Below are 12,770 nucleotides of genomic sequence, written 5' to 3' on the forward strand. Positions count from 1 at the left end.
AATTAGTTTTATCAAAAGTCTTAAAATACCATTATGTTAATTAATATGGCATGTTACACGCTCCCGCTCGAGGTTTAAACAAATTCCCATAAGATGATGAGACTAGTTCGGTAATAGATCGTAGATGAGTGAGCTAGACTAGGTGACCGAGTTCTAGTGCAAAGCCTTGTGCCTTCAGCAGCGGACATCGGCTCACCGACAAACAGAAATAAAAAAAAATAATAAAAAAGGAATACTTGAAATTTAACCGTCCGTCTTTATCTTTTAATGAAATTTAAAAAAAAACAAACTTGCTATTTAAAAAAAAAAACGGAGCGAAATCATACGGGTTTGCCGTGTTATTATTAGAATGGTAACGATAAAGGGAAAAGAAGAACAGAGAAAGAAAGAGAAAAAGAGAGAAGAGGTAGGTAAAAAAAAGAAGGAAAAGAATAGAGAGATTGCGAAAGTGGATTATTAAGGATGGATATAGTTGATAGCACATTTTAAAAAGGAAATTATGAAAAAGAAGATTGATGAGAGTTAAAGTAAAAGTTTATGGAAAAAAATCTTTATAGTTCGCAGAATTCATAACACAGTATGCTAACACGAAAAAACATTTAGTCTCTAATCGTTAAAGGATGACAAAGAATTCTTGGATTGCTATATCTTAGAAATTTTAGGCTGTGTATTCTTCAATTCTCGAGATAGTTGAATCTTTAAATTAATGAATTCCAAGATTCTCAGATTCTTAATAATTTTAATATTCTGAATTTGTTTTAATCTTTCTATTTTTATTTTCTAAATCTGAATTGAAAAGATTCATACAACAATACAATATAATAATATTTCTACAATATTACTGAAATGCTGTATAAGTTTGTAATTTTATTCTACACTAAATATTTCTCTAATTAAACTGGAAAAAATAAGCATCACGCATTTGTGTAATTTATATATATATATATATATATATATATATATATATATATATATATATATATATATATATAACTCAATTCGTGGTGCTTATTTTTTCCAGTTCAATTAGAGAAATATTTAGTCTAGAATAAAATTATGTACAAACTTTTATATATGTATATGGAGAGAGAGAAAAAGAGAGACAGAGGATATGTGTAATGATATTCTAATAATATGTATTAAATACTGACAGGAATATTTCAGAAAAAATTGGAAAAGCATGAAATAAAATTAAAATTTAAGTTCAAATTCAAATTCTATTTATATTTCAACATTACATAAGCTGTACGTAACTGATTAAATAGGTTATTAAATAATTATTTCATATTTATCTATATTATGTTTTATAAAAAATAAATTTAAAAAAATAATGTTTAATATTACATAAGAAACAAGTGAATTGCAAGAATCTAAGAATCGAAGGAACTAACGATCCAAGGAATTTCATAAAATTTGAGAATAAGAGAGATTACTTGTTAAAAATTGATTAAAAATATTTGAAATTTCAGAAATAGAAAACTTTGCAAAGCTAACGATTCTAGAACTTTGTGAAATAAATGTTTTTAAAATTCAAGTTTATTAAAAAGTTTACAATCCAAGAATTCAAATTACGGAGTATTTGGTAATAACACGTGTATCTAATCTTACTGCTTTACTTTCCTTAAACTTAGCAACGCTTGTAACAATACATGCTGCTTAGTTGCAAAAAAAGATTGTTATTGTAAAAGTCACAGTTACATGAAATACATTTAACAGAATGAATTGAAAAGATCCGAATGATGCATAAGAAAAGACAAAAACACGAACACGCAATTCTACGATCACTGCCAAGGACGTTCACCGTCTACGTCATTCTCATCTTGTTGAGATGTCTTTTTCGAGATTTAAGAACCGCATGAAAGACAGATAAAGCAGAGCAAGTATAATAAGGAGAAACAATTAAACGCCTGTCGGGCGATTGTTCATAATACTGCCAAGAATAGAATCGAGAGTTTCTGTGTTTTTTTTTTTTTAAAGCTCTAATACATCCATTCAAATGAACATGGATCTGGTACATGAATGTACACACACACACACACACACACACACACAAAATCCTTTAATTATATTGAACATTTTTGCGCATAGCATTTTGTTATTTATCTTTCCATTTGTCTGTCTATTAGAAAATTACATGCAATCGAAGGTCTAAGATATTATCAAACATCTAAAACATCTCGAATAAAATTATTTCAAGCTCAAATTATAGATTCTATCTTAGATAGCACACACACACACACACACAGAGGATATTCCATCGATGTTCTATAAACTTCTTTGGACGTTCACAGAACATTCATAGAACTTCTCATGCTATCTAGGATTAGACTTAATGCAATAATTTAAAAAATGATAAACTTTTCAAAAATAATTAAATTTTATTAAATTTTTGTGACATTCAGTATGTTGTCTTAATTTCTCGATTCGCTATTTATGGGCTTAAAATATTTAAAATCCAAGAAATCTTAGGATAGCTTGAAAATCTAAGAGGTTTTGATCGCGCCTTCTTTGCATAAAATTTCTTCATTTGGGAAGTATTTGTATCATAAATTATCAACTAGCTTCAAAGAATCACAGAGACAATTTATATGATTTAGTATCAGCAATACAAATGCCGCTTATTTCTTACAGAAAACTTACCGCTATTGTTTTTAATGACAATTGCTGCTACGACTAATACTAGATTCTATCGCAGATCACTGCAAACTGTTATTATTGATACTACCGCTACTATTATTGTTACTACTGTTACCGTTGCTACTACTAAACTTTTACATACATTCACATGTATTCATGAGAAGAATTTAATGATACAAGCGCACGCAACATACACATTAAAACCCCCCATACGGCACAAAACCTTTGCAGTTACATTGCAACAACATTGGAATCTTGCATATTACAATGCAGCATTTCAGAAAACATTAAAGAATAGCTATGTAACGTGATTTTGATATAATGTTGTAGTACATTTTAAACACTGATTGTTCAGCAGAATGTTTATTTTGCAAGTGTTAAAAATTTTCTTCATTCCGATAGAACTATTCCTTTAGATTTATAAATATATAATTCAATCGACGCAGAGAAAAGCTTCAACAGTTCAAAATAAACATTCTGCTGAATACAATATAAAAATAAACAAAGATGATTTTATGTGTAAAAATTTGTATATTCGTGCACATTTTATGATTTATCAAGCTTTATTAAATACAAATCAGTTACGCGCACACACACACACACACACACACACACACACACGGTGTTCGTTAATGGTTGTCGCAACGTTTTATCACAGGTGCACGTTTGTTATTTCTAATATAATAATATATTAGAAATACATATCCGTCGGTAAATCATGCTCCTATGGTAAAAAGTGGATACAACCATTAATGAACACCCTGTGTGTGTGTGTGTGTGTGTGTGTGTGTGTGTGTGTGTGTGTGTGTGCGCGTGCGTGTATATACATATATATATATATATATATATATATATATATATATATATATAAAATATCCTGCAATATTACATTGCAATATTTGAAAAAGCAAATATTTTACCATTACTGCAATGTTACAGCAACGCTTCATAATGTTTTTGCGGTATTGCAATCTTGTAATAAAATATTTCTGCAATCTTTTTGTGCTGCATGGAAGATGAAACACATAAACGCACAGATTTTTAATACTATTGATTCATAATTTCACAAATCTTTCTTTGACATTGTAATTTCTCGATACTATACCTCGATACTATACCTCTTAATATCTACAACACAGTCATGATATACTAAAAATTCTTGGTATCATACATATTTGGTTATCATAACAAATTCCTATTGAAATCCGTGACATTCATAAATCTTCGATATTACTTTTTTATTAAATTCGAAACTACCTTTATTCAGAAGTGTCATTTTCATAAAAAAGAAAATTAAAATTATTTTACTACACGAACAAATGACATTGTAGGAAAAAAAATTCTTCCTAAACTCTCAGATGACTTCTATTTGCATTAGGTGCAATTCGATTTAGTCCATTTAGTGAAGAGTAAGTAAAAAAATAAAATTTATTGCTTCGGTATGACGGAGATTTAAAAATAAGTATGAATTTATGATGGAATTATTATTAAATTGGTGCTTTGGAATGTATTAGACTGAATTATTGTTATACGTTTTAAGGAAAGAGAAAGAATGAAAATTTTTGCCTGAACCATTTAATATTATTTCTATTTGGAGTGTTTTATACATGTATTTAAACTATGTACACACGCGCTCACATACACTACACAAAAAAATATATATGTATATATACGCGCGCGCTCACGCAAAATTATTATGTGCATACACATATATCTGTATCTATATATATCTACATACAGTGTTTCTAACTCTCAAATATCTTAAACATCATTGTTATTCCAAATTTGTGCTGTTCAAGATTTGTAATTATAGGCATTGGCTTGACAACCTAGATTGCACCATGTCTAAAATCACGACATAAAACATTTTTAAGGCATATTGTGATGAAAATGTCTTAAATATTTTTAAAAATGTCTTGTTCCAATTTTGGACATGTATGCATGCGATCTCAGACCGATTTCTAACGTCTTGGACACAAGGCTTTTGGAATGTATTAACGTTCATGTCTATTATATTTCCTTTTTCCTTAATGGAAGTAGATTTTTCTTACATAATATGTAACTTTTGTAATCATTCTCCAAAAAAATATTAAGGTGAGATTATTAACAAATTAATAATTTATGATACACTTTATTATACTTTATTTTGACATTTTAATAAAAAGAGCATAATATATACATTTTCTTAAATCATGTAATTTCTCTAAACATTTATAATAAAACAACTATGTGTCTTTTTTTAACTAATTGATTTATCTTATTTATATAAACACACACACACACACACACACACATATATATATATATATATATATATATATATATATATATCTATATATATATACACAAAAGTATTAAAGTGATACCAAAATAAAATTAAATTTACAATTAATATTTTCGTAGATACTTTATATTTTGTGTGAAAACATACCAGAATAAAGCATAAAATTTCTCCGAAACTATTTATTTCTTAATAATCTTACTTTAATATGTAAAATATCTGTGAAATCACACACATATTACATTAAAAGATTATTGTATTATAAAAAAAATTTAATTGCCTTGAAATTTCTTTTATGCTTTTATGTATAACAAAAGTATTGTATGGAGTATACATTATGTTCCTCTCAATGCCATACACTAGTTTGTATTTTTTTCTTGTTATTTAGAATAGCAAGGATATTCAAGATGGACGAACTAGAGTGAAACACTCTCTACGTATGCGTATGCGTGTATGTATATATGTATATATACGTATATAAAATCATGTATAGTGCGCGCAAGAGAGAGAGAGAGAGAGAGAGAGAGAGAGAGTCTGCTTGCGTGTGCGCATGCGTGTTGAATAAGTTGTTCCGTAATTTGGGAATCAAAATACTATAGTAAAAAAGTTTTTAAAAAATTAAGTAAAGTAATTATTTGTAAATTTTTATTTCAAATAATTTTTTTTTGAAAAAATAGCATTTAAAGCTGGCTATTCACAAACTACCCATACAGCACAGAAAGCTGCAGAAATATTGTTGCAACATTGCTGCAACGTTGCAACAATATTGTTGCAAGTTTTGTGCTGTATGGGTATGTTTGGAATGTTTAAACACATGTTCATGAGTCGCGCGAGTAATAATAGTATTAATATATAATCATGACAAAAAAGCAGCCGTCTAAATATAATAATCTCTGATTAATCAACTTTAAGCTGTTACATAAAAAAATTACTACTTAAAATAAAAATCTACAAATAATTATTTTATTTAACTTCTCAAAAACTTTCTTGTTATAGAATTTTATAAATTTCAGGACATGCATATGTGTGTACATGCATACATACATACATACACATTATATACATACATACATACATACATACATACATACATACATACATACATACATACATACATATATACATACATACATACGTACGTACATACATCATATACAGAAGTGGTTTTCACGCTATTTTTTATATTCATATACGTTTCATATAGTACATGTAATTTATTCTATATGAAACACATGCGCACGTGGAAAGTAACGTGAAGGTATTAATATAATCACCCAGCAAACGAAAATGAAATAGATAGATATAAATTTATTTCAACATTTTCGAATTCACGCTTTTTCCGAATCCATTTGAATCCAAAAATAATATAATTTGGACATGAATCCATTCGAATACAAAATTGTAAATAGCGCATTTCGTATTTCAATTGATTTAAATTCAAAAATACTTCGATATTCTGAAGCGCTCGGATAAATTAAAACGAATTAAAAATAATTATTTTAAATAAATTGCAATTTTCAATTTATTTAAATTAATTTTTGTTTGCTGAGCGCTACTGTATAAAGATAATGTTTGTATGCACGTGATAGTATTATAAAACCCATTCTACAATTATGCAAACGTGGTTATAAGTTGTTATATATAAAATATAAGAAACGGTTTTAAAGTGTGTTATGAAAGATCATTGAATCTTCCACGCTTATAACAACATTGATTGCAAATCAATTTGAATGCTCAGGAGAACTTACGTGTCCACGTCGTCATCGTTTATAATACCTTTATTTCATTGTAAATTAACTTTGTTACACAACACACATTCATTACTATTGCTATTATACTCCTATAAACCTACAATCACGTTCACGCAATTGTAGAATGGGTTTTACTACACTGTTACTACTATTGCTGCTACTACTACTACTATTGATACTACTACTTCTATTCCTGTTTCAACCCCTGCTGCTGCTGCTACTACTACTACAACTACTACTGCTACTACTACTACTATTACTACTACTAATACTACTACTCCTATTACTACTACTACTATTACTACTACTACCAGTACTCCTACTATTACTACTATTAGTACTATTATTACTACTACTGCAACTACTACTATTGCTATTGCTGCTGCTACTACTAGTACTACTACTATTACTATTCTCATCTCATCACTATCATCATCAATACTACTACCGCTATTATTACCATTAATGCTACTACTACTATTATTCTTACATACAAAGCGCGCACTTACTACTATTCTTACATACAAAGCGCGCGCGCGCACACACACACACACACACACACACACACGTGCGCGCACGCACGCACGTATAGACTGAGTTGTGAAATGAGATGCGTCACATACAATAAACGATATAATACAATGCTCGGCGGACGTTTGAACATGTTTGAACGAGTAAGAAATTGAGATAATAGTGAGTTATGAATATTGTATATACATAATTCCAATCGGAAAAAAGAGAGAGAAAGAGAGAGAGAGAGAGAGACATGAGAAGAATGTAAAAAAAACAGAATGAAACTTAAAACTTACTAGAACTGAAATCATAGGATTTACGGATCCAAACATTTGAGAATACAAGGATCCACAGATTTGAAACTTTAGTTTATCTTAAAGAACTGAGAGTATTTGATAAATTAAAGACCTAGAAGTTCATGGACCTAATCAATTCACGAATTTCAAAATAAAACGGATATTTATGGGAACTTTCCAACAAGAGACACAAATTGACACGAGAGTCATTCTATCTTTGTTTGATATTTAATGACAAACAAAGACAGAATAGCTTCTATATTCTCTTACTAAAAAACTCCCTATATCTATAAATTTCAAAACATGAAACTTTTTTTAAAAAGTTTTAAACTAGACAAATATTCAAGACTTCTTTATTTATGAATATTCGAATCCAAGGATCCAGGTATTCATACATTATAGACACGCAACGATGCATGTGTACATCAATTATATTGTATTTTAATGATTACTAATAATAATCTACAATAATCTTAACAATCATTAACTAAAAGCGATTTAGTTGATGAATATCATTAACTAAATTTTAAGCATATAACAGTTGAACGATCTGACTGAGAAGAGAGAAATAGTAATGTTGTGTGAATGATTGTGTAAGTGAGAGAAAAAGAAATACAGGAAAGAAAGATGGAAAGAATACAAAAATTATAATTAAGTAGCGACAGAAAAATAAAAATTGGGCGGAAACTACGACATGTTTGCCATTTAACTCAGTGTGTATTTTTTTCAGAAAATAAAATAACGCATACTGCGCTCTTCATGACATAGTTTTGGAGTAAAATATAATTAAATTGAATTAACAATGCTATACTGAATGCTTTAATAACATTACAATCCTTTTCGTGCCACACATTCTATGAGTTCTTAAGTTATATAGTGAAATCATTTATGAAACTGATCAAATCATACTATTCTTATGAATTTCTTTTGAAAATTTATAAACGAGATATTTGTAGCAAAATTATAGAAATTTGTTTATATGTCATGCTAATATTGAAAAAATGATTTTCATTAATTATTTTCTGCAAATCGTAGATAATTGTAAATAGTTAAAGCATATAGAGAAAGGAGGGGGTGATGGAATACTATTTCGTATTTTTATAATTACCCAGTAAATATTAATGCGACACAATTCTTATCAACACCAGTTTGTTAGCTATAGAATTTTAACAATCATCTTATAAGTATTATAGAAATTCATCGGGTATACATATAAATGAACATAATTTACTAAAGAGGGGAAAAAGGATGCGTTTGTGAGATATAGCAGGAGGATCATGGAATGCTACTAACAAGAATATCATAAAAGACATTTTCAATTAAAAAGAAATTAATGATCGTAGATCTTACACATTAATAAATGTGTCACAAAACAAAGTATAAACATTTTATTAAATGTATTTTATATTAAATAATTTCTTTGCTACTAATAAATATTATGTACCATCCACTGGACATTAAAAAGTCACAAAAACAGTCTTACATTCGTAATACAAAAAACATCAGTAAAAAGACCTATTTTTTGGCCTATTTCTTGGATCTCGAATTTCAAACTTTTTTTTATGTCAAATAAAGAAAAGTTAATAAAAATTTATTTTTATCTATCTAAAAATCTATCACTAACATTAAAAAAGCACCCCAATCTGTGAAAGGTAAGGGACTCACATTAAAAAAGCACACCAATCTGTGAGAGGCAAGGGGACTGATATTAATAAAGCACCCCAAGCTGTGAGAGGCAAGGAAACTCAGTAGAAAAGCATTTCGATTCGTGAAAGGCGGTGTCATGTGTCACTTCAACTCCATCTATCTCGGGAAGTTTTCATACTAGACGAAAACTAAAGGTCATATTTCAATCCGGGATAAAAATCCACAAGAAACAATGTTTCACTTTGTGTGTTATATATATACTAGGAGTATAAATAAGTTTCCGCCGTTTCACAAAAAATGGCGCCACTAGTATGTTATGATTGAAATTGTCTGTTGTAAAACGTTATATCGTAAGGTTGGACATCTGGCAACAACCTTAAAATATTAGCGATTTTGTATCAGCATCATATATCTTTTTTCGTGCGAAAATGTCGAGTTTTGAGCCGAATAAGCGTCATTTGCGGGAGCTTTTGATTTACTTCTTTAATTTGAAGAAATCTGCAATCGAGGCGCATCAATTGCTTGTAGAAGCATATGGTGAGGCTGCCTTAAGTGAGAGAAGTTGCCGTGAGTGGTTTCACAAGTTTAAGAACGGTGAATTTGACGAAGACAAAGAACGTAGCGGAAGGCCGAAAGTGTACGAAGACGCGGAATTGGAAACATTATTAGATGAAGATTCGTGCCAAACGCAAGAAGTACTTGCACTTACATTAGGAGTGACTCAACCAGCAATTTCACATCGCTTAAAATCATTGGGAATGATTCAAAAACAAGGAAACTGGTTCCATATGAACTGAAGCCGAGAAACGTTGAACGCCGATTTTTCACATGTGAAATGTTGCTTACCAGGCATAAACGAAAGGGTTTTTTGCATCGTATAGTCACTGGTGATGAAAAATGGATCCACTACGATAACCCAAAGAAGAAGAAATCATGGGGATCACCTGGCCATGCTTGAACATCGACAGCCAAGCCGAACATTCATGGAAAAAAGCTCACGTTGTGTATTTGGGGGGATCAGCTTGGTGTCGTGTATTATGAATTGCTCAAACCGAATGAAACTATTACTGGAGCTCTCTACCGAATACAATTGATGAGATTGAGCCGAGTACTCAAGGAAAAACGTGCCCACTATTCCAGACACGACAAAGTTATTCTTCTGCATGATAATGCTCGTCCACATGTTGCGGCGCCGGTCAAAACCTCCCTGGAAACACTCAATTGGGAAGTTTTACCCCACCCGCTGTATTCACCAGACATTGCTCCTTCTGATTACTACCTGTTTCGATCGATGACGCATGGCCTGTCTGAGCAACACTTCACATCATATGAAGATACAAAAAATTGGGTAGATTTGTGGATAGCTTCAAAAGATGAAGCATTCTTCCGACGCGGTATCCGTATGCTGCCAGAAAGATGGGAAAAAGTAGTGGCTAGCGATGGACAATACTTCGAATAAAACATTAGGTACCGTTCTTTCACAATAAATGCCCAATTTTTGATAAAAAACGGCGGAAACTTATTTATACTCCTAATATATATAAAACAAAGTGAAACATTGTTTTTTATGGATTTTTATACATCTATTAGATAAATTTTTAGATAGATAAAAATAGATTTTTTTTTAACGCCATAATGAGGTACAAATAATCATTTTTGACACTTTTCTAAGAAATCTGACGTAATAGAGCAATTTGCTTACCAGATTCGTGTTCAGCGCGCAAAAATATAATGGGAAATGGTAACTTTTATTCAAACAATAAAAAAGAAGTCTAAAAACGGCGCCCTGTGTTATGAGAAACCATCACTTTTAACCCTTTATATCTCCAGAACCGCACTTATGCTCATCTTAAAATTTTTCTGGGATTAATGTTTCATTATATAGTACTATTTGGCATAAAGAAAAGTTTGAAATTCGAAGTCCAAGAAATGGGCCAAATTTACTGATGCTCTTTATAAATTTGCTTCATCACAGCCATCTCACGGTCTTTCTTACTACATGATATAACTTTATCAGTATTCATATACACATCAAATTTAATTAAATTATTTGAAAACTACATTCAAGGCCTTCAAGCGGGACTGAAGTAAAAAAGTTATATAGTTAATATCCAACATAATACTTTTCAAAAAAATTGTTACTACCTGCAAAACTGAAATTCAACTTTTAAATAAAAAAGAAGTGAACACTAATGACTAATAACTGTGTCCAATAACTGTGTACAATGTTTAAATAGATTCCGTAAAAAAGTAATATTTTAATAGTTGCTCTAAGAATTCGACGTGAATTTTACAAGATATCATGATATCCCATATGTATTTCACGACCCTCGTCTTTCATCTAGTTTCAACATTTGATCAGTTTTATAACTCACAAGGGGAAGATCAGGTGAGTCACCCTGGGATTTTGATCCCAATTTTTTTAGTTTTTCCTGGAGACGAAAAACAAGTTTACGTCTCCCGGCGTTTGATCGAATAGGCCTTAGTTTCGAAATAATAAATTTGTGAAAATTGGCCATGGTCATTGACCGCGGTGCGCCATATGAGTCTTCCCAGTAACTGTTTTCCCAACCAGTGTAATCGGCTCCGTGCGTTAGGTGTTTGCTTCACAATCGTAAGATCCGGGTTCGCTATCAGATGTGTGCAATATTTTTATTATATTTTTTTAATAAGTGTATTTATTTATCTTGATGATATTGATATAGTATGCAAATTTCTAAAATAAAAAATTTAATGTAATATTACTTTCCAAATATTAATTTAAATTTAATTTGGAGGATATTTGAATTCAAGTAATAATATTTGAAATAATAAATAAGTAGTAATAATAATAATATATAAGTTATTTGAAATGGATAACATATAAAGGCAACGTATCTAAATTTTCAAATTGTTTAAATTTACACTGGTATTCTTCTTCTACGACTAATTATTTTAAAAACTAGAATTTTAAAATATTGTTAATATTATTTCCAATGAAATTTTAAATTAAACAATTCGAAAATTTAGATACGTTGCCTTTATATGGTATGTTATCTATTAAACTTATATATTATTATTATTATTACCTATTTATTATTTCAAATATTATTACTTGAATTCAAATTAAATTTAAATTAATGTTTAGAAAGTGATATTAAATTAAATTTTCTATTTTAGAAATTTGCATACTAAATCAATATCATCAAGATAAATACACTTATTAAAAATAAAAAAAAATATTGCACACATCCGGAAGCGAACCGGGATCTTACGATTATGAAGTAAGCACCTAACGCACAGAGCCGACTGCACTGATTGGGAAAACAGTTACCGGAAAAACTCATATGGCGCGCCACGGTATGGCCAATTTTCACAAATTTATTATTTTGAAACTAAGGCCTATTCGATCAAACGCTGGGAGACGTAAACTTTTTTTTCGTCTCCAGAGTAACTAAAAAAATTGGGATCAAAATCCCAGGGTGACTCACCTGATCCTCCCCTTGTCAGTACAATAATAATAATTCGATAAATTTTTCATTTTTATTTAAAAATTTCTTTGCATTTTTTTATCTCATTTTTATTCTCCCCATTTTATTCTATATTGATTTTTAAGAAATAAAGATTTTTGAAATAAAAATACAAATGTTTTTATATCCTAAATTC

Source organism: Solenopsis invicta, chromosome 6 (assembly GCF_016802725.1).
Source record: "Solenopsis invicta isolate M01_SB chromosome 6, UNIL_Sinv_3.0, whole genome shotgun sequence".
In the NCBI taxonomy this organism is placed as follows: Eukaryota; Metazoa; Arthropoda; class Insecta; order Hymenoptera; family Formicidae; genus Solenopsis; species Solenopsis invicta.